Here is an 18,938-nt window from a genome sequence, read left to right on the forward strand (position 1 = left end):
TACTCTCAAACAGGCTCCATTGTCACCCTCAACTGCTGGACTTTGCCAGCAGGAAGAAGTTGTTGAGAAATCTATGGATGTGGTTGGCTTGGCTCAAGTGGAAGTGGAGTTCTGTGGAGAGCATGTGGACCCCACTGGACCACATGATAGGCCGTGAAGACAGATGCTCCCCTTTTCGGGGGAAATGTGCAGGGTCTTGACTGCCAAAGAAAAAGCTGTTTTGTTTTCTAAACAGGGTCTTACTATGTAGCCCAAGCTGGCCTTAAACTCATAGCAATACTCTTGTTTTTTTCTTTTTCTTTTTTTTTTTTTTTTTTGAGACAGGTTTCTCTATAGCTTTGGAGGCTGTCCTGGAACTCATTCAGTAGACCAAGCTGGCCTTGAATTCACAGAGATCTGCCTGTCTCTGCCTCCCGAGTGCTGGGATTAAAAGCGTGCTCTACCACTGCCTGGATCATAGCAATACTCTTGTCCCAGCCTCTTGAATTTTGGGATTATAGATTTGTGCCATCATACCTGGCTATTTACTTCTACTTTTTACCTATTATGGGTTTGAAACAGTTGTACCTGGCTTTGAGTTCACCATGTAGCCCATGTTAGTCTCTCTTGAATGCTAAGCTTAAAGGTTTTGTCACTCAGCTCTGATTCCATTTACTCCTTTATTTTGCTTTTTTTTTTTTTTTTGCTTTTGTTTTTTTTGACACAGGTTTCTCTGTGTAGCCCTGGCTGTGCTGGAACCTATTCTGTAGACCAGACTGGCCTAGATCCACAGAGATCCACCTGCCTCTGACTCCCAGTGCTGGGATTAAAGGCTATGTGCCGTCACTGCCTGGTACTTTATTTATTTATTTGTATTTGTTTATTGGTAGAGTCTCTCTATATCATCACTGCTAGTCTGGGACTCTCTATTTAGATCAGACTGGTCTCAAACTCACAGAGATCCACCAGCCTCTGCCTCCCAATTGCTACCACACCCAGCTATTTAATTTTATGTGAGTACCTAGTGTTGGCAGAGTTGGAAAACGGGATTGAATCCCCTGCAGCTGGAGTTGCAAATGGTTATGAGCTGCCAGGTAGGTACTAGGAACCAAACCTGGGTCCTCTACAAGTACTCTTAACCATTGAACTACCACTGTAGCCCATTTTATTATTTTAATATAGTTTATTTCAAGCTGGGCATGGTGGTGCAAGTCTTTGGGGGGACAGAGGCAGGCAGGTCTGTTAGTTTTAGGTCAGCGTGGTCTACATGATGGGCTCCAGGCCAGCCAGGGCTACACAGTGAGACCCTGTGTCAGGAAACGAAAATATATATTGTAATTTCAAACCAAAAAAAAACCCAAAGATTTTATTTTATTTTTTAATTGTCTATATGCATGTGTGTCTGTGTGAGGGTGTGTATACATGAGTTCAGGTATCTGTTGAAGCCAGAAGAGGGTGCCTATTTCATTCCCGGAGCTGGAATTCTGGTTGTAAGCAGCCTGATAGCCATTCTTTGAATGAAACTCAGGCCCTCTACAAGAGCAGTAAAAGCTCTTAACTGGTGAGGCATCTTCCATCTGATTCCATTCACTTGACATCTCCAGAAAGCAGATCTATAGAAGCAGATTATGGATTAGTAGTTGTTTTGGGGGCTGGGAGTGGGAATGGGAAGTCAAGTCATTTAACCTCTCTAGACCTCGGTTTCATTATTTAAAAAGTGGAAAGATAATAGTTCCTATTTCATGGTCTTATTAAAATTTTTATTACACTTATCTATTTTTATTAATTTATTTCGTGTGTGTCTGTGGGCGGGTTTGTATGTGCCACAGCACACATGTGGAAGTCAGATGATAGCCTGTGGGAGTTGGTTCTCTCCTGTGCCCAGGGATCTAACTCAGATTTCCAGGCTTGACAGCAAGCACCTTTACCTGCTGAGCCGTCGCAGTGGCTCAATATTTTTAAACATTATTTTACGTGTATAGATAATTTTGCCTGCATGTATGTCTATATACCATGTGCATGCTTGCTGCCTGCAGAGGCCAGAAGAAGGCACTGGATCACGTGAACTGGAGTTAGATGGTTGTGTGTTGTGAGTCTTTCTAGTCCTGCCTGCCAGCTTCCAAATAACCACACAGAGACTTCTTATCAATTATGAGAGCTCAGCCTTAGCTTAGGCTTGTTCCTAACTAGTTCCTATAACTTAAATTATATTTCATCATATTTTTCCATGAGCTCCTTACCTCTTGCTCATTTTGCCCATCCTGCTTCATCTGAGTCTGGTTATAGACTCTGCCTTTCTTCTTCCCAGAGTTCTCTCTGTCCACAAGTCCTGCCTATGCCTCCTGCCTAGCTACTGGCCATTTAGCTTGCTATTATGCCAATCACAGTGACTCATCTACACACAGTATAAAGGAATACTTGTGAGCTACCACGTGGGTGCTAGGGAACCTGGGTTTTCTTTTTTTTTTTTTTTTTTTTTTTGGTTTTTCGAGACAGGGTTTCTCTATGGCTTTGGAGGCTGCCCTGGAACTCGCTCTGTAGACCAGGCTGGAATCGAACTCACAGAGATCCGCCTGCCTCTGCCTCTGCCTCCCGAGTGCTGGGATTAAAGGCGTGTGCCACCAACGCCCCGCTAAAAAATTTTCAGGTCGAGCCAGCCAGGAGTCGAACCTAGAATCTTCTGATCCGTAGTCAGACGCGTTATCCATTGCGCCACTGGCCCGCCATGGAGTTCAGGCACTTTTAAGTGACTGTGTAACAGTAGTTGCAGTGACTGCCACTTACTGGAATCAAGGCATTTTGTGTGTTCATGTTCTGTTTTAATTTCTTTCAAAAGTCTCAGAGGGTGGTGTTCTTGAGTATGTCCTGGGCCTTGGCTTGTAGCTTGACGTCTCCTGAGGTTAAATAGATTGTCTCAGCCCCCGAGCTGTGGCTTGTATCTGGACTGGAATTGAAACCAAGGTGCCTTGTCTTGCAGCAGCCATTTTTGCTCATCCATGTTGTCAATTGCCATCACCTTTTTGTATGTGGTGGGGGCCTTTGAGGCAGGGCTTCTCTGTGTAGCCCTGGCTGTCCTGGAACTCACTTTGTAAACCAGGATGGCCTCGAACTCACAGGTCTTCTGCCTCCGCCTACTGAGTGTTGGGGTCATAGGTGTGTGTCCTCATGCCCAGCAAATGTTTTCTTTAGTGCAGTGGTTCTCACCCTTCCACCCTTTAATACAGTTCCTCTCGTGGTGACACCCAACCACTACTTCATAACTGTAACTTTGTTACTGTTAGGAATCATAATGGAAATATCATATGTAGGGTATCTGATATGCCACGCCCAAAGGAGTCTCTGCCCACGGGTTGAGAACCACTGGTTTAGGTAGGTTTCTGCACTTGTTAGATAGACTCATTCTCTATCCTTGAAGGTTGTTCTGAGATCAAATGGAACACTAGGCAGAGGATAGAAATGTAACTACTAGGAATTATTAAGTTTTGTGATTTCCTGCTCATTCAGGTTTGTTTGCTTCCTTCTTTTTTGTTTGTTTGAGACAGGGTTTGTCTGTGTAGCTTTGTAGACCAGACTGGCCTTGATCAGCCTGAAAAATACAATTTTCAATAAATTAAAAAAAAAAAAAAGAGCTGAGCAATGGTTCCACACTCCTTTAATTCTAGCACTTAGGAGGTAGAGACAGGTGGAACTCTGAGTTAGAGGCCAGCCTGGTCTACAGATTGACCCTGTCTCAAAAAAACAGGGAGGGAAGGAAGGAGAGAGGGAGGGAGGGAGAGAGGGAGAGAGGGAGAGAGGGAGAGAGGGACGGGACAGGAAAGGGGGAGGGATAAATGCCCAGTCAGAGTGAGTGTCAGTCTGTGTTGTCAGTATACGGGATAGAGTGTTTGTCTCCTCCACTGATGTTCTTTTCCCCTCATTCCTCTGAAAATCTTAGTCCAGAGCCCTTCCCTGCATTTGTCCTCAAGCTTTGGTCTCTGGCTGGCCTTGCCTGTCTGGTGATTACCAACCCACTGGCTGGCCTGTCCCTAACCTTGGCTTCTCAGGCAGTCTTACTGAAAACCACTTTCTTGCCAGTGCTAGATATCAGACCCAAGGCCTAGGCCACTCGTCAACAGCTGTACAGAAGAGTGACTTTGTATTGCTCCTTGCTTGCGCTGGACTGCCTGGTCTAAATGCAGAGTCCCATGCTAGCCATGGCAACATAGTGATACCCTGGCTCCAAAAATAAAATGATAAAATAAATGCTTGTCTTGGAGGCTGTTTTGGATAAGTACAGCTGGTGGAGTAAGGTTGGGTGGGGAAGGGCAGTGTGGGAGTGACACCCGCTCCCAGCTTCCTCTCTGGAGGGAGGACTTATAGTTCAGTGGGCCCAGGGCTCAGCAGACCTTGGTTTAACTTTAACTTTTCCTTAGGTGACTATGTTGTGATTCGAGTTTAGAAACACAGTCTGTTCAGGAATTTAGCAGTAAAAGAGCTCGGCCCTGCAGGAGTACTGTGTAGCATGCATGGTGGTGGAAACAGATTTTTTTGATTCAGGGTTTCTCTGTATAACAGCCCTGGCTGTCCTGGAACTCACTTTGTAGACCAGGCTAGCCTCAAACTCACTGAGAAACACTTGCCTCTCAGTGCTGAGATTAAAGGCGTGTGCCACCACCGACTGGTATTGGAAACAGATATTCTCGGTGTTGAACAAAGGCACAGGAACAGAGTAAAAATAACTTAGCAGGGCAATTTCTTTTTGCACAAAAGGTTGCGCTGGCAAGCTTACCAGGGCAGGAAGTGCACTTGGTTTTTATTCTAATGCAGGTGGTAACTTCGTCTTTTTCCCATTGGCTGAAGTCCAACCTCAAGAGTATTTTGAGATTAACTAGTTTTAAAAGAATATATGTAAAAGGAAATTAAGAAAATGGGGAAGGGGTCATCTACTCCAGGCCATTACCTTGTTCAGGGAATACTGTGTGTGTGTGTGTGTGTGTGTGTTTGTGTGTGTGTTTGTGTTGTGAAAATAAAAGTTTTACCAGGTGGAGGGGATTAAAATATTTTAATTCCACCCCCCTTTTGAGACAGGGTTTTTCTGTGTAGCCCTGGCCATCCTGGAACTCACTCTGTATGCCAGACTGGCCTTGAAAGCACAGTGATCTTCCTACCTGCCTCTGCCTCCTGAGTGCTGGCATTAGAGGTGTGATCCACCATTTCCTGGTACCTCAGACTCTTAAATGTTAGGGTTACAGGCATTTGCCACCAGCCCAGGTATTTTTGTTTGCATCTCTGTTGCTATGATGAAGCACTAACCCAAATTAACGTGGGAAGGGGGTTGGGGTGAGAGAGATGGCCCAGTGGTTAAAAGCACTATTGCTCTTACAGAGGACCCGGGTTCTACTTCCAGCAACTACGTGGTAGTGGCTCACAACCATCTATAACTCCAGTTCCAGGGGAAGATGAAGCCCTGGACACCAGGCACACATGTGGTGCGAATACACACCAGCAGGTGAAACACTCCTACGCATTAAACAATAATAATCTTCAAAAAAATCAACTTGGGGAGCTAAGGGTTTATTAGGCTTACAATTCCATGTCACAGTCTATTGCCAAGGGAAATCAGGGCAAGCACACCAGGTCACTTTTTTTTTTTTCCAGTTTGAGCTCAAGAGTCACCTTTTCTTGTTAGGGGAGTGGGAAATGACAGTGTTCTGTGTGTCCTGGACTGGCCTCAAAGTAGTAGCCTTGGACTTCTGTTCGTCCTGCCTGCACCTCCTGAGGGCTGAGATTGTAGGTATGAGCTACCACACCCAGTTTACTTGGTGCTGCGGAACAAACCCAGGGTTTTGTGTTTGCTAGGCAAGCAGTCTAGCAACAGAGCTACATCCCTCCTGGAAACATGCCTGATAGAAGAATCCTCATCTTATTCCATAGCCTAACTCTGATACAAGCTATTATCCCAAAGGTCACCTGCTTCCAAAGACATTTGATTTTGAGACAGGGTCTCACTTTGTAGCCATGGCTGCTCTGGACTTACTATGTAAACCAGGCTGGCCTCGAACTCACAGAGATCCAATTGCCTCCTTGTCTTGAGTGCTGGGATAAGACATTTGTTTTTGATACTGTTTTATTGGCACAACAACAGAACAGGAAAGGAGACGTCTGACCCATGGAAAGGAAATTCATTTTGGTGTGAAGGGGTTGAGAGACCACCAAAAACAAAAACAAACATCTTTGAAGAAGGTTTAGGAGGATCGTTGGGCTGAAGTGGCCAGGAGGGCCATCTCTGGTTTCTGTCTTGCATGGTGACTCTAATTATGTTTTCTGTGGTACCTTTAGGCACCACAGCTTCTATTTTACTTACATAGGCCTTAGGGGTGAGTGAAAATGAAGTGAGTGATAGAAGCTTGTTTAGGGTACCAAGATGGGGGTAGGGTGGAGTTTCTGACCTTTGACACTCAGAGAGCCAGGAGCTGGGCATTTGTAGTGTGGGCAAGATCTCTCTCCACAGGTGGACAGGAGGGGTGCCTGGAACCTGCCTCGACTCCTCCTCCTGCGAAACTCGCCCCTATTTTCTTTTTTTTTTCTTTTTTTTCTTTTTTGGTTTTTCGAGACAGGGTTTCTCTGTGTTGTTTTGGAGCCTGTCCTGGAACTCACTCGGTAGACCAGGCTGGTCTCGAACTCACAGTGATCCGCCTGTCTCTGCCTCCCGAGTGCTGGGATTAAAGGCGTGCACCACCAACGCCCGGCGCTCGCCCCTATTTTCAAGGTCAAATGAGAGCACATGCAGAATTCAGCCCTTAACCAGGGCAATCACTCAGCATAACTGTTGCTGTTAGATTATCTGTTGCACGTGCAGGCCAACTGATGGTCAGCAGGTGGGGATAAACAGTGCCCACCCAGCACCGTCACTTTCCACACTGACCCATACATTGCATTTTTTAACAAATGGAATCGGACTCCAGCTTGGTTTTGAGTCATCTTTCTTTGTAAGAGCTCATTAAGCATCCTTGATGTGGGAGGCTCCTGTACTTAGTCGTCCAGTTGCTTCTAATTCCCTGTGTTTTCTTGTGGATGATGCTGTGGATCAAACCCAGGGCCCCAAGGGTCTGAGGCAATTGCTCTATCATTGAGTCACACGCCCAGCTCCGCTTCTAATCCTCTGGTATTATAAAGCATAGAATGTGAGCATCTCGTGCGTGTTCTAGGTGACTTTCCGGGAACGTGCTGTCAAAATTCCTAAGGGATGCTTGCCATCCTTTTCCATTTTCAGGCCCCGGGCGGTTCCAGTTCTTCCTCCCGCGGTTGTGTGGCACAGGCCCGCCAGGGGGCGACCCCGAGCGGCTGGCACAGCGAGATTGCGCATGCGCACGCCGCTGGGAGCACGTGTGGAGGGCGGCGGAGCGGGAGGGGAAAGGTAGGAGTTGAGAGGTGAAGGGGCGGGGAGCTGCGCGGGCGCCGGGCGACCGGGAGGGAGACGGCGGGCTCCAGACACCGAACCGCGGGCCAGGAGCGCGCAGGCCGCGCTCCGCCGCTCTGCCGCCGCTGTCCGGGAGCTGCCTCGCCGCCACAGGTACTTCAGCGCGCGTCTCCACGACGCCGCAGGGCCCCGGCTCCGGCCTCGCGCCGCTCGTGCCCGGGAGTTCCGGGATGGGGGCGAGCCCGGGCAGGGACGCGCGGGCGTGGGCGCTGTCCAGCAGCCCGAGGGCGGCTCCGGAGACCGCAGTCCGGCTCGGGGGCCCGGACGATCGCGCGTCCCCTTCCCGACCGCGCCCCCGCCCGGGCCGAGCTGCCTGGGTCGCGCTGGGTCCCTGGAGCCTGCTTTGAGGGTTGTCCGGGGTTTTCAGAGTGCGGGCTAGACCCTGTGACTCAGTCCTGCCCCTTTCCTAAGATTCGATAGCGAGGCAACATGTAGACTCTGCTGGGCGTGTTCGGTTTCTGGTTTTCTGTATTGCTTAAACATAAACTTTGCTCGCTTATGTTGCTAGTGTTTACTTCCAGGTGGGTTTGTTGCATCACGGTTATAACGCGATAGCGCTAGCCGCAGGGAGCCTTGGGTCCACACTGCATCGCAGAAAGTTGTGCAGATGGAGGCGATGCAGAGGGCAATGAGCCCCTGGCGGGGGAGCTGGGGGCGCTGGCGGCTCTGGCAGGAGTCTTCCCTATTCTCCTCATTCACTTCGTCTCTTATGGTGACAGAGCTGGTGATTAAATGCTCTCCGGTCATCTTTCAGTAATTTTTGTGAAGTCAACATGGGAACATCCTTTAATGATGTTATTTTTGTGTGCATTTGTAGAGTTCGCTTATGCAGTGTGTTGCCATCTCAGGTTGTTGTGCTGGAGAGTGAAGCTTTTATTACAGAGTCAGGATCAAGTGTGTCTAGTTAGTGCTGAATGCATTCTAAGTGTGTCCTGAATGATGCTTAATGGATTGTATCTTTTTATGTCTGTGTTAATGTGTTTCAGATCTAAAGTGTTTTATATATATATACATATATATATTTGCAGTGTTTATGCTTGGCACACGGTCTTAAAAAAAAACAAACCCAACAGTATATACAAGTATAAACATTGTTTCTACACTTGTTTCATTATTTGAGGGTGTGGGCCTAGGGCATTGGTCTACCACTGAACAACACCTGTGGCTTTTTATTTTGATTCCGGCTTCATTGCCCAGGCTGACCACAAAGTTTCGCCCTCCTGCCTCAGTTTCCTTTTTTTTTTTTTTTTTTTTGGTTTTTCGAGACAGGGTTTCTCTGTATTGTTTTGGAGCTCAGTTTCCTTAATACGTGGGATGGCAGATGTGTGTGCCACTGCTCCTGCTCTCACTCATTCTTTTGATCATGAGTTGAAATGGAAGAGCTGGCTTACTTGGAACTCATTTGTCGTTGAATACTCTCTCTTTTGCTACTGTGGCGAAAGAAAAAAGAAAGAGAAAAAGTATCTCTCCAAAGGTTTCCATGTGCCAATTTAGTGTCACAAACTTGGGAACCACAAATTTAGATTACTGGCCTGAGGTGGATCAACAACTTTATTCTTCATTGGTGCCTAGAACACAGAGCCATTAAAAACTGATTTGCCTGACATCATATATAAGCTGCTTAACTGTCCAGTTGTGAAAGGAACCATGCCTGCTCTACATATGTATTTGTTATCGTGGGTGGTAAACTTTAGGGTATCCACATGAATTCAGGATCACTTCAGATGAATGTGTCTCTGAGAGCCCAGAAGACTCTTAGGATCCTGTGCTGTTGGCTTACTCTGACTGTAGGTATCCATTTGTTGGCTGTGAAAGCACTGTGTGTGTGTTTTTGTTATCTCCCATTGAACAGGTTTTCAGCTTGTACATGGAGGATCAGGCCTTCAAACCATGCCATTCAGACTTTGCCACATGAGCTCCTGCCCCCTGTAACTTACTACCTTTTTTTTTTTTTTTTTTTTTGGTTTTTTGAGACAGGGTTTCTCTGTGGCTTTGGAGGCTGTCCTGGAACTAGCTCTTGTAGACCAGGCTGGCCTCGAACACACAGAGATCCACCTGCCTCTGCCTCCCAAGTGCTGGGATTATAGGCGTGCGCCACCAACGCCCGGCCCCCCCTTTTTTTTTTTAAAGATATAAGTATACAGTATTCTGTCTGCATGTGTGCTTGCAGGCCTGAAGAGGGCATCAGATCTCATTACAGATGGTTGAGCGCCACTGTGTTGGCTGCTGGGAATTGAACTCAGGATCCCTGGAAGAGCAGCCAGTGCTCTTAACCTCTGAGCCATCTCTCCAGCCCCAACTTACTACCATCTTGAGTTTGCTAAAAAACCATGATCAGGTGACTTTTGCCACCTAAAATGATATTTGTAGGTAATATTTATTGAGTTTTATGATTGCTTGTTCTGTTGGGCACTGCTAGGGGCCCCAGTGTTAGCTTCTGAAGTCCCATAATGAACAGATGGGATGATAGTGTTAACTCTTTTATGGGTGAATTTAAGGCATATTTTTTCTCAGCTAAGGCACAGGTCACTAGCCAATTAGGGGCCGAGCTTGTGTGCAAACTTGTTTTCCTGCTGATGTGCCCACTGACTTCATAGTCTCCCTGTTCTATTGACAGAGGGAGGTAGTAGGAGACAGCATGAGTGAGGGGAAGCGGTCTGTCATAGAGTTGGATCTGAGATGACAAATTTCAGTAAGACAGGGCTCTCATCTCATCCACCTTCCCCATTCCATTTATTACACTTTTCCAATTATTTCTTTTCTGTTTTTTAATTTGTAGAAAGTAATAAATAACATAAAATTATGATTTTAATGATTAAATGTAGTAGTCAGGGATATTAAATATACTCACAGTGTTGTATAGTTGTAATTATCATCCATTTCCAGAACTTTTTAATTATTTAACACAGACAACTGCCCCCATTAAACAATCCCTCATTTCCCTGTCTTCCAATCCTAGCAACCCTTGTTCCATCTTCTGTTTCTGTGAGCTTGCTTATGATAAGTTCTTTCCTCTAAGGGGAATTGTATACTTTAGATTTGTTTATTTTATGTGTATGAGTGTTTTAGTTGCGTGCATGTATGTGGACCATATGTATGCCTGGTGCTCACAGAGATCAGAAGAGTGTGTCAGGTCCCCTGGAACTGGAGTTAGGGACGGTTATGAACAACCATGTGGGTGCTGGAAACCAAAGCCTGATCATCTACAGGAACAAGTGCCTTAACCACTGAGCCGTCTCTCTAGCCCTATGTACTTCTTTTGTGTCTGGTTCTTTTTTTTTCTAAGGTTCATCCATGTATTGGTTATTATATATCATTCCTTTTTCAGGTTGAATCATATATCTTGAATGTATATCCATTTTTTTTTTTTTTTTGGTTTTTTGAGACAGGGTTTCCCTGTATTGTTTTGGACTCTGTCCTGGAACTCGCTTATTTACCAGGCTGGTCTCTAACTCACAGAGATCCGCCTGCCTCTGCCTCCCGAGTGCTGGGTTAAAGGCGTGCACCACCAATGCCTAGTCCATATTTTTTTTTTCAAGACAGGGTTTCTGCATAGCCTGGGTTTTCCTGGAATTTATAGACCACTCTGGGATTTGAACGCGGAGATCACCTGCCTCTGCTTCCCCAGTGCTGAGATTAAAGGCAATACTGTTTATCCACATTTTAAAAGAAATCTTTTTATCTTTCAATGAACATTAGAGCTATTTCTATCATTTCATTGTTGGGAATGATGATGTCAGGAGCATGACTGTACAGTTAATTCTGAGAATTATAGTAATACTGGTATATAGACATATTTTTGAAGTTTTGCTTTTAAAAGTTCATTGCTGATAGGTGGTGGTGACCACGCCTTTAATCCCAGCACTCAGAAGGGCAAAGGCAGGCAGATCTCTGTGAGTTTGAGGCCAGCCTGGTCTACAAATCAAGTTCCAGGACAATCAGAGCTGTTACACAGAGAAACCCTGTCTCAAAAAACCAAAAAAGAAAAAAAAATAGAGCCAGGAATATACCTGTTATTGACCTCATGTTGTTCACACACTTATATTTATGTACTCATGTCTAGCACCTTGACATACACGCACATATTGTGCATATATCATACACACATATACAACTTCCTCTAGGCTTCTTCCCATATCATCCTCCCAACTTCATGTTCTCTTTTTCATGTTTGTTTGGTTTTGGTTTTGGTTTTCGAGACAGGGTTTCTCTGTATTGTTTTGGAGACTGACCTGGAACTTGCTCTGTAGACCAGGCTGGCCTCGAACTCACAGAGATCCGCCTGCCTCTTCCTCCCGAGTGCTAGAGTTAAAGGGGTGTGCCACCAATGCCCGGCCTCCTCTTTTTAATTAACCAACAAAGTCTGGTTAGCTATGCCTCTATGCTTGTGTGTAGAACCATCCACCGGAGCAGGGGCAACTGACAGTGTGTCACAGGCCTAGCAAAAACTGACTCTTCTTACCTGAGCAGCCGTCAACTATCTGTAGCTCCCTAGCTAGTGGTGGGGACTCATGAGACCCTTTCCTCTTCATGCTGGAATGTTGACTGGCTTGATCTTGTACAGGTCTTATGCAGTCTGCTGCAGCAGCTGTGAGTTCATGAATGCAATGGTCATGCATGTCTAAAAGACACTGTTTTACCACATTCTTCTCAACCTCTGGCTTAGTCTTTCTGGTCGTTCTTCCTTGATGTTTGCTGAGTATTGGGGTAGGGTGTTATAGAGATGCTGCATTTAGGACATAGCACTTCACAGTCACTTTTTTTTGTACTTAGTTTTTGTTCTTAGTTAGGACATAGCATTTCATAATTGAAAATATTTGTACCTAGTTAATTTTTTTTCTTTTTTTTTTTCTTTTTTTTTTTTTTTGCACACCAGGAGAGGGCAACAGATCTCATTACGGATGGTTGTGAGCCACCATGCGGTTGCTGGGAATTGAACTCAGGACCTCTGGAAGAGTAGTCAGTGCTCTTAACCTCTGAGCCATTTCTCCAGCCCCTTTCTTTGTTTTTTGAGACAGAGTTTCATTGTGTAGCCCTAGCTGACCTGGAACTCGCTTTATAGACGACTCGTTATAATTTTTTGCTTAATCTTACTTTTGTTTGAGACAGAGTCACATAGAGTCCAAGACAGTCTTGAACGTGGTGTATAATTAAGGGTGACCTTGAACTTCTGATCTTCCTGCCTTTGCCTCTCAAGTGCTGACTTCACAGGTGCTTGTTGACAGTGATTTATGTGACAGTGCTGGGTTTTGATTCCAGGATTCCATACATGTTAGGCAGGCACTCTTCTGAGCTGGGTCCCCAGCTCTCTTCTGTTAATGTGGTATTTTACACTTAATCATATTTTGCTTGTTGAACCAACCTTTTTTTTTTTTTTTTTTTTTTTTACGAGACAGGGTTTCTTTTCTCTGTATTGTTTTGGAGGCTGTCGGTCCAGCCCGGCCTCGAACTCACAGAGATCCGCCTGCCTCTGCCTCGGGAGTGCTGGGATTAAAGGCGTGCACCACTACCACCTGGCTTGTTGAGCCAACCTTATATTCTGGGAATAAATACTAGTTGGGTATTGGAGACAACTACTTTTTGCTTTTGTTTTTCGAGACAGGGTTTCTCTGTGTACTTTTGCCTGTCTTGGAACTCACTCTGTAGACTGTATAGACTGTATAGAAGGGGTTGGAGATACAGCTCACCAGTTAAGATATGGCCACTGGCTGTAATTCCAGCCTTGGAAGATCAAGACAAGACTAGGAAGAATAGCCATGTTGGCAAGTTTTGGGTTTGATCAAGGACTCAATGAATAAGGTGGAGAATTGATTGAGGATGATTGGTAACGACAGACTCCCATGCACACCCTTCCTCACATGTGTAATCCACACACATCAAAAACATATCCACACATGAATACCTACACAGGCGAAAAAGGGAAAAAGAAAAAATCCAGAAGGAATTTTGGGGCCTTGTTTGGGGTTAGTATCTAATAGGATGGGAAACACAGGGGCAGACGGGCAAGAAAGAGTTTCAGGGATGCAGTTTCCTCTGATAGATGGCATTGGAAGTGGCCACTGTACTCTGCAGCTGTTGTGTTGAGGGCTTCCAGACTCTGTCCCTAGAAAAAGGAGCCCTGGTGAGCCTCTTCTGTATTCCGCTCAGAGATAGCTCTTTGTATTCGTTGTGGTTAGAGGGGAACCGTCTTCCATATAGCATTTATAGAGTCTTGATGTGGCAGTGATTGATAGAGCAAAGACTCATCTATTACTTCTATTTTGGGGATTAGGTTATATAAATTGTCTAGGTCTTGGTGCCTCTCATCAGAACACATTACCAGCAGGAATCGGGCAAGAGTGTGACCTGATTGTCACACTAGCTAGTGTGACCGGATTGTGCTGGTATGTGGCTAGCTGCAGGAGTGTAAGTCCTGGTCTTGCTTCTGCCAGTGCTGATGAGGCTGGGAGCAGCTTCCTGGGCCAAGGGTTTTATCTGTTGTAATGAGGCCCCTAAGGGCTGGCCTGAGTGATTCTTTTAGCTTTAAAAATAGATTCTTTGAGCCATGGTGGTGGTGCACTCCTTTAATTCCAGCACTCAGAGGCAGGTGGATGTCTGTGAGTTTCAGGATAGCCATGGCTGTTACACAGAGAAACCCTGTCTCCAAAAACCAAAAAGCAGCAGCAGCAGCAACAACAAAAACCCAAAACCAAACCAATAAAATAAATTCTTTGGGAGATGGAGAAATGTTTCAGTGCTTAAGAGTACTGGCTGCTCTTGTAGAAGACCCAGGTTTGGTTCTGAGCAACGTATCAGGCAGGTTACAACTACCAGTAACTCCATTCAGGGTGTGGGACACCCTAGTCCTCCTTTTCTCCTTGGTCACCTGAGTACACAATCCTCATACACATATGCAGAAGCACATACACATGTAGGTAAACATTTTAAAAATAAAATTAAAATATTCTTTCCTCATATTAGCTGTCATGAATCAGTTCAGTCATTTTACTAGTAATTCCTGACTAGGTCACAGAGGGATGAAATTAGACCCTCTGTTTGTTGATACTTGATTGTGAAGTGAATGGCTGTGACAACCATCACAATGAGTACAATTAGTTCTTCTTAGAGGAGGTATTACTGTGCCATCCCAATGACTCTAAAACATGTCAAAAATCATCCTTTAGTGCTTGTGCCTCAGGGTCTCTGAAATCCATTTTCTATTTTCAGTAAAGTTAGCTTGGTCTGTTGAAAATTCCTCCAGTTTATCTGGCTAAATTTGATTCTTAGAGAGGCAAAATTTCCTGTCCTGAGCATTACTATTTTGCAAAACAGCTTAAACAAAAAACCAACTTTCTTTCCCCTGAAGAAGAGTTGTTTGTTCTGGTGGACTAGTTTAGCTCAGTGGACTGAGCTGCAGTGACTTTCCACCCTGGTCCACATGAGGCACCAGGTGCACCCAGGCAACACAAAGTAGCTCAGCCATGACCCCCTCCCTTGAGGGACTGCAGTCAGTACAGGGTTCTGAGAAGCCCAAGTGAACAGAGCTGCAAGTACAGCCAGAGAAGCCAGAAGGAGGCTGCTGCACCCACAGCAAAGTTTCCTTCATTGTTTTTTAATTTTAGGTTTTTATTTATTGATTATTTATTTATTTATTTTTATGTGCTTTGGTGTTTTACCTGTATGTATACCTGTGTGAGGGTGTCACACCCTCTAGAACTGGAGCTACAGATAGTTTTGAGCTGCCATGTGTGTGCTGGGAATCCGAACTTCAGTCTTTTGGAAAAGCAGACATTGCTCTTAACTGCTGAGCCGTCCTGGAACTTACTCTGTAGACCAGGCTGGCCTCTGCCTGCCTCTGCCTCCCTAGTGCTGGGATTAAAGGCGTGCGCCACCACACCCAGTATGTGATATTTTTGTTATAGCCCTTCTTACTGAGAACAGGAGATGACTTTTCTCTTTGTTCAAGTTGTTTGTGTTCCTTAGAGTTTGAAAGAACTTTATTTCTCAGATCTTTTTGTTTTGGTTTTTAGTATTTTGACTTATTTACATCTGCTTATTCATGATAGACATGAAGGCATTGATTTCTTTTTAAAATTTGCTGATTTTTCTTGTGTGGGTGCACTCACATGCATAGGTTAAAGGACCATTTATCTCTTTCTGCCTGGTGAGTCCTGGGTGCCAACTCAGGTCATCGGGCTTGGTGGCAAGCTCCCTTACCTGCTGAACCATCATGCCAGCCCTGGCATGGGTTTCCTACGTGTCTGTTTTCACTGACTTTTGTGATTCTTTTTTTCAACTGTAAGAGATTTTTCAGTTGATTTTATTGGATTTTCTAGAGCTATAATAATATCTGCAAAAGTTAATTTCACCTTTCCTTTTCAGTTGCATATGTAGGTATGAGTTAATTTTGTTTGCCAATTTGATTAGAGTGAGACAGGCACCTGTATAAATGGAACGCCTCTGTTTGTGTCTGTGAGACTTATTTCCAGAGAGGAAATTTTTAGGTAGCTCCATGGAATAGACAAGGCCCAAACTCAATAAAGGAGGAAAAGGAGAAAGTCTGCTACTTTAGACATTCTCTCTCCCTCTCTCCCTCCCTCTCTCTGCTTCCTGGTCACCACGATGAAGCTACATTGTTCCGCCATTCCTTCCATGCCATACCAGACTAAAATCCCTGAAACTGAGCCCAAAGTAAATAATGCTTTTAATTTATTTGTGTCAGAATTTTATCACAGCAACAGTGTCTAAGTAATGGTGAAAATTGGTCCCAGAGAAATGAGGCTGTTGCTGTGACTACCACACCTTCTGGGTTTGAAGCCGTGGGCGCTGTAAAGAGTGTGGAGAGCAGGGAGTGGCGGCTCAGCTTTGGTCCTCCGTGCAGGTGGATCTCTGAGTTTGAGGCTTGGTTTACATAGTGAGTTCCAGGACAGCCAGGGCTATGTAGAGAGACTGTCAGAAACAAAAAAGTTTAGAGCTGTGGTAGGGAAGCCCTGCAGTGCTATCTATTGACCTTAGGTGATTTAGGTAGGTGGTGTTTCAGCAGGTCAGGATGCTGATAAAACATGGGCGGTAAGGACTGTGCTGAGAGGTTTTGGGTGGGACCAAGTACTTTGTTGAAATTAGATAGAAGTCATCATCTATACTGTATTCTAGCAGGAAAATTGTCTACATTTTGGCTAGGCCTGGTGCAGGCTTATAATACCATCTCCTGACGAGACTGAGGCAGGAGTATGCCTGCCTAGGTAACTTGTACTGAGACTGTCTGAGGTGTATGTATATATATATATATATATATATATATATATATATATATATATATATACACACATATATACGTTTTTCGAGCTAGGGTTTCTCGTGTAACACTTCTGGCTCCCCTGGAACTCGATTTGTAGACCAGGCTGGCCCCATCCTCTCTGAGATCTGCCTGCCTCTGCCTCCTGAATGCTAGGACAAAAGGCGCGCACCATCACCACCCAGCCCACCTGAGAGTCTTTAAAAAGTTAAAAGAGGACTGGGGATTGACTTAGTGGTCTAGTGCCCTAAGCCCAGGTTCCACCCTGAGTACCAGAAGAAAAAAGAAATTATCTGTGTTTTGTCTGGGTCTGAGATTTCGTGCAAGGATGATGGATTAGTAGTGGGAGATGTAACTCAGTTTATAGAATGCTTACCTAGCATGCACAAAGGCCTAGAGTTGATCCCCAACACTGCATAAATTGAATATGATGGCAAATGCCTGCCATTCCAGGAGGTGGTGACAGGAGGATCAGAAATGCAAAGTCATCCTCAGCTACATAGCAAGTTTGAGGCTAATCTGGACAATATGAAACTCTGACTGAGAAAAAAAAAAGAGGTGGAGGTTCATAGGTGGAGAAGAGGAGAGTGTAGGGATGATAGTAACCAGAATATATTATATACATATATGAAATGTCAGAAGAAAAAATAATTTTCTAAGGTGATTAGTTTATCTGGTGAATGAATTTCAAGCATTACAGCATTCAGCTGAGACGTTTTATAGTGGCATGTGGGTGGATAAAGCAGAACTGAGGGATCTGAAAAACTTGTAACATACCCAGAGAAGGAGCAGGGAAGTTTGGCTGCTGAAGCAGTTAGGACTGTTACAGAAGCTGGTATAACACTTTGCACCAAAGCAGTAGGGAAGGCACATTGAGAGCATCTCAGAAATTGATCAGATTCTACCCATAGCATCATGTAAAGGTTTTAGCTCATTTGAGAGACTGCTTTGAGAAGAAAGCGTTGGGTTCCCTACTGCACGGGACTCCTGGAGGAGTCTGACCTGGGCTCAGTCATGCTGGCACTCAGAGACCACTGCAGTCATGGTTCAATGGGCCCTAGCTAGTGTTTGAGTTGGCAGCATCATGTGGTACTACCCATAAAATGCAGTTTTGAAGGATGCAGAGTATAATGTAAGAGTTATAGAGGTTATGGAGACCTTACCTAAATTTTTCTTTCCTTCTTTCATTTATTTAGTGTGTTTGTGTCATTGAAGTCGAAGGACAGTTTGTAGGAGTCAATTCTCTCCTTTCACCATGTGGATCCTAGAAACTGAACTCAGGTCATCACTATAGGCAGCAAGAACCTTTGTCCATTGGTCCATTGTGTCAACTTCCACTTAAAATTCAAAGGAAAGCCTTGGCCAGGCCTGGTGGCATTTATTCCCAACACTTAGGAGGCAGAGGCAAGTAGATTCTGAGTTTGAGGCCAGCCTGATCTACAGAGCGATTTCAGGATACCCAGGGCTATACAGAGAAACCTTGTCTTAAATAAACAAGAACAAGAAAAAGCAAAAGAAACACAGAGAGAGAGAGAGAGAGAGAGAGAGAGAGAGAGAGAGAGAGAGAGAGAGAGAGAGAGAGAGAAACACCAAGGAATGTATGTTATAGAAGCTAGTTAAAAACAAGCCTAAGCTGTAGGGGAATTCACATGTGCCTGTGGCCGAGGAGCAGCTGTTCTCCAGGCTCCTGGAAAGCTCCTCGGCCCGACCACCACCGGCCCCAGGCACACGTATATTCCCCTATTCCCCTACAATAAGCTACTGGCTGAACTTTCATAATTAATAAATCTCCTTGTGATTTGGGAGCTGGCTGGTGGGACAGAGAAAGACTCACTACATCCCCCATTTTTCCCTTCAGAAAGAGATCTCTGAATCTCATCTCCTTTGTTTAGCTTTTTTTTTTTTTTTTTTTTGGTTTTTCGAGACAGGGTTTCTCTGTGGCTTTGGAGGCTGTCCTGGAACTCGCTTGGTAGTTCAGGCTGGTCTCGAACTCACAGAGATCCGCCTGCCTCTGCCTCCCGAGTGCTGGGATTAAAGGTGTGCGCCACCAACGCCTGGCTTTGTTTAGCTTTTTAAAGCTTTTTTCCTAACCATGACCAGTAACAATTTGTAACCAATCCCTCCTAAATGATGACAAGCATCCATAACCCACCGAAAGTGGGTGTTGTATTCACTAGACTGCTTTCCTGTTGTCTGGGGGTGTTGGCATCTTTGGGGAACCTGAGA

The 18,938-nt window shown here is 45.0% G+C and overlaps 1 protein-coding gene and 1 non-coding gene across 3 annotated transcripts in view; one reads left to right on the forward strand and one right to left on the reverse strand.

Annotated features, from left to right (window-relative positions):
• Positions 1–2,628: 2,628 nt before the first annotated feature.
• On the reverse strand, positions 2,629–2,701 carry Trnar-acg. Its single transcript has one exon. It is a non-coding gene; the product is annotated as a tRNA-Arg (tRNA).
• Positions 2,702–7,402: 4,701 nt separating this feature from the next.
• The window catches only part of LOC101828996 (SREBF chaperone), a 53,930-nt gene continuing 42,394 nt past the window's right edge, over positions 7,403–18,938 (forward strand). Inside the window, exon 1 of one of the 2 annotated variants that reach the window (XM_005074981.4) lies at positions 7,403–7,531. The gene's annotated coding sequence lies outside the window, so the exon portion shown is untranslated. The remainder of the gene's footprint in view (positions 7,532–18,938) is intronic. The other variant, XM_013117028.3, reaches the window with a different exon arrangement.

Source organism: Mesocricetus auratus, unplaced genomic scaffold (genome assembly GCF_017639785.1).
Source record: "Mesocricetus auratus isolate SY011 unplaced genomic scaffold, BCM_Maur_2.0 Super-Scaffold_100691, whole genome shotgun sequence".
In the NCBI taxonomy this organism is placed as follows: domain Eukaryota; kingdom Metazoa; phylum Chordata; class Mammalia; order Rodentia; family Cricetidae; genus Mesocricetus; species Mesocricetus auratus.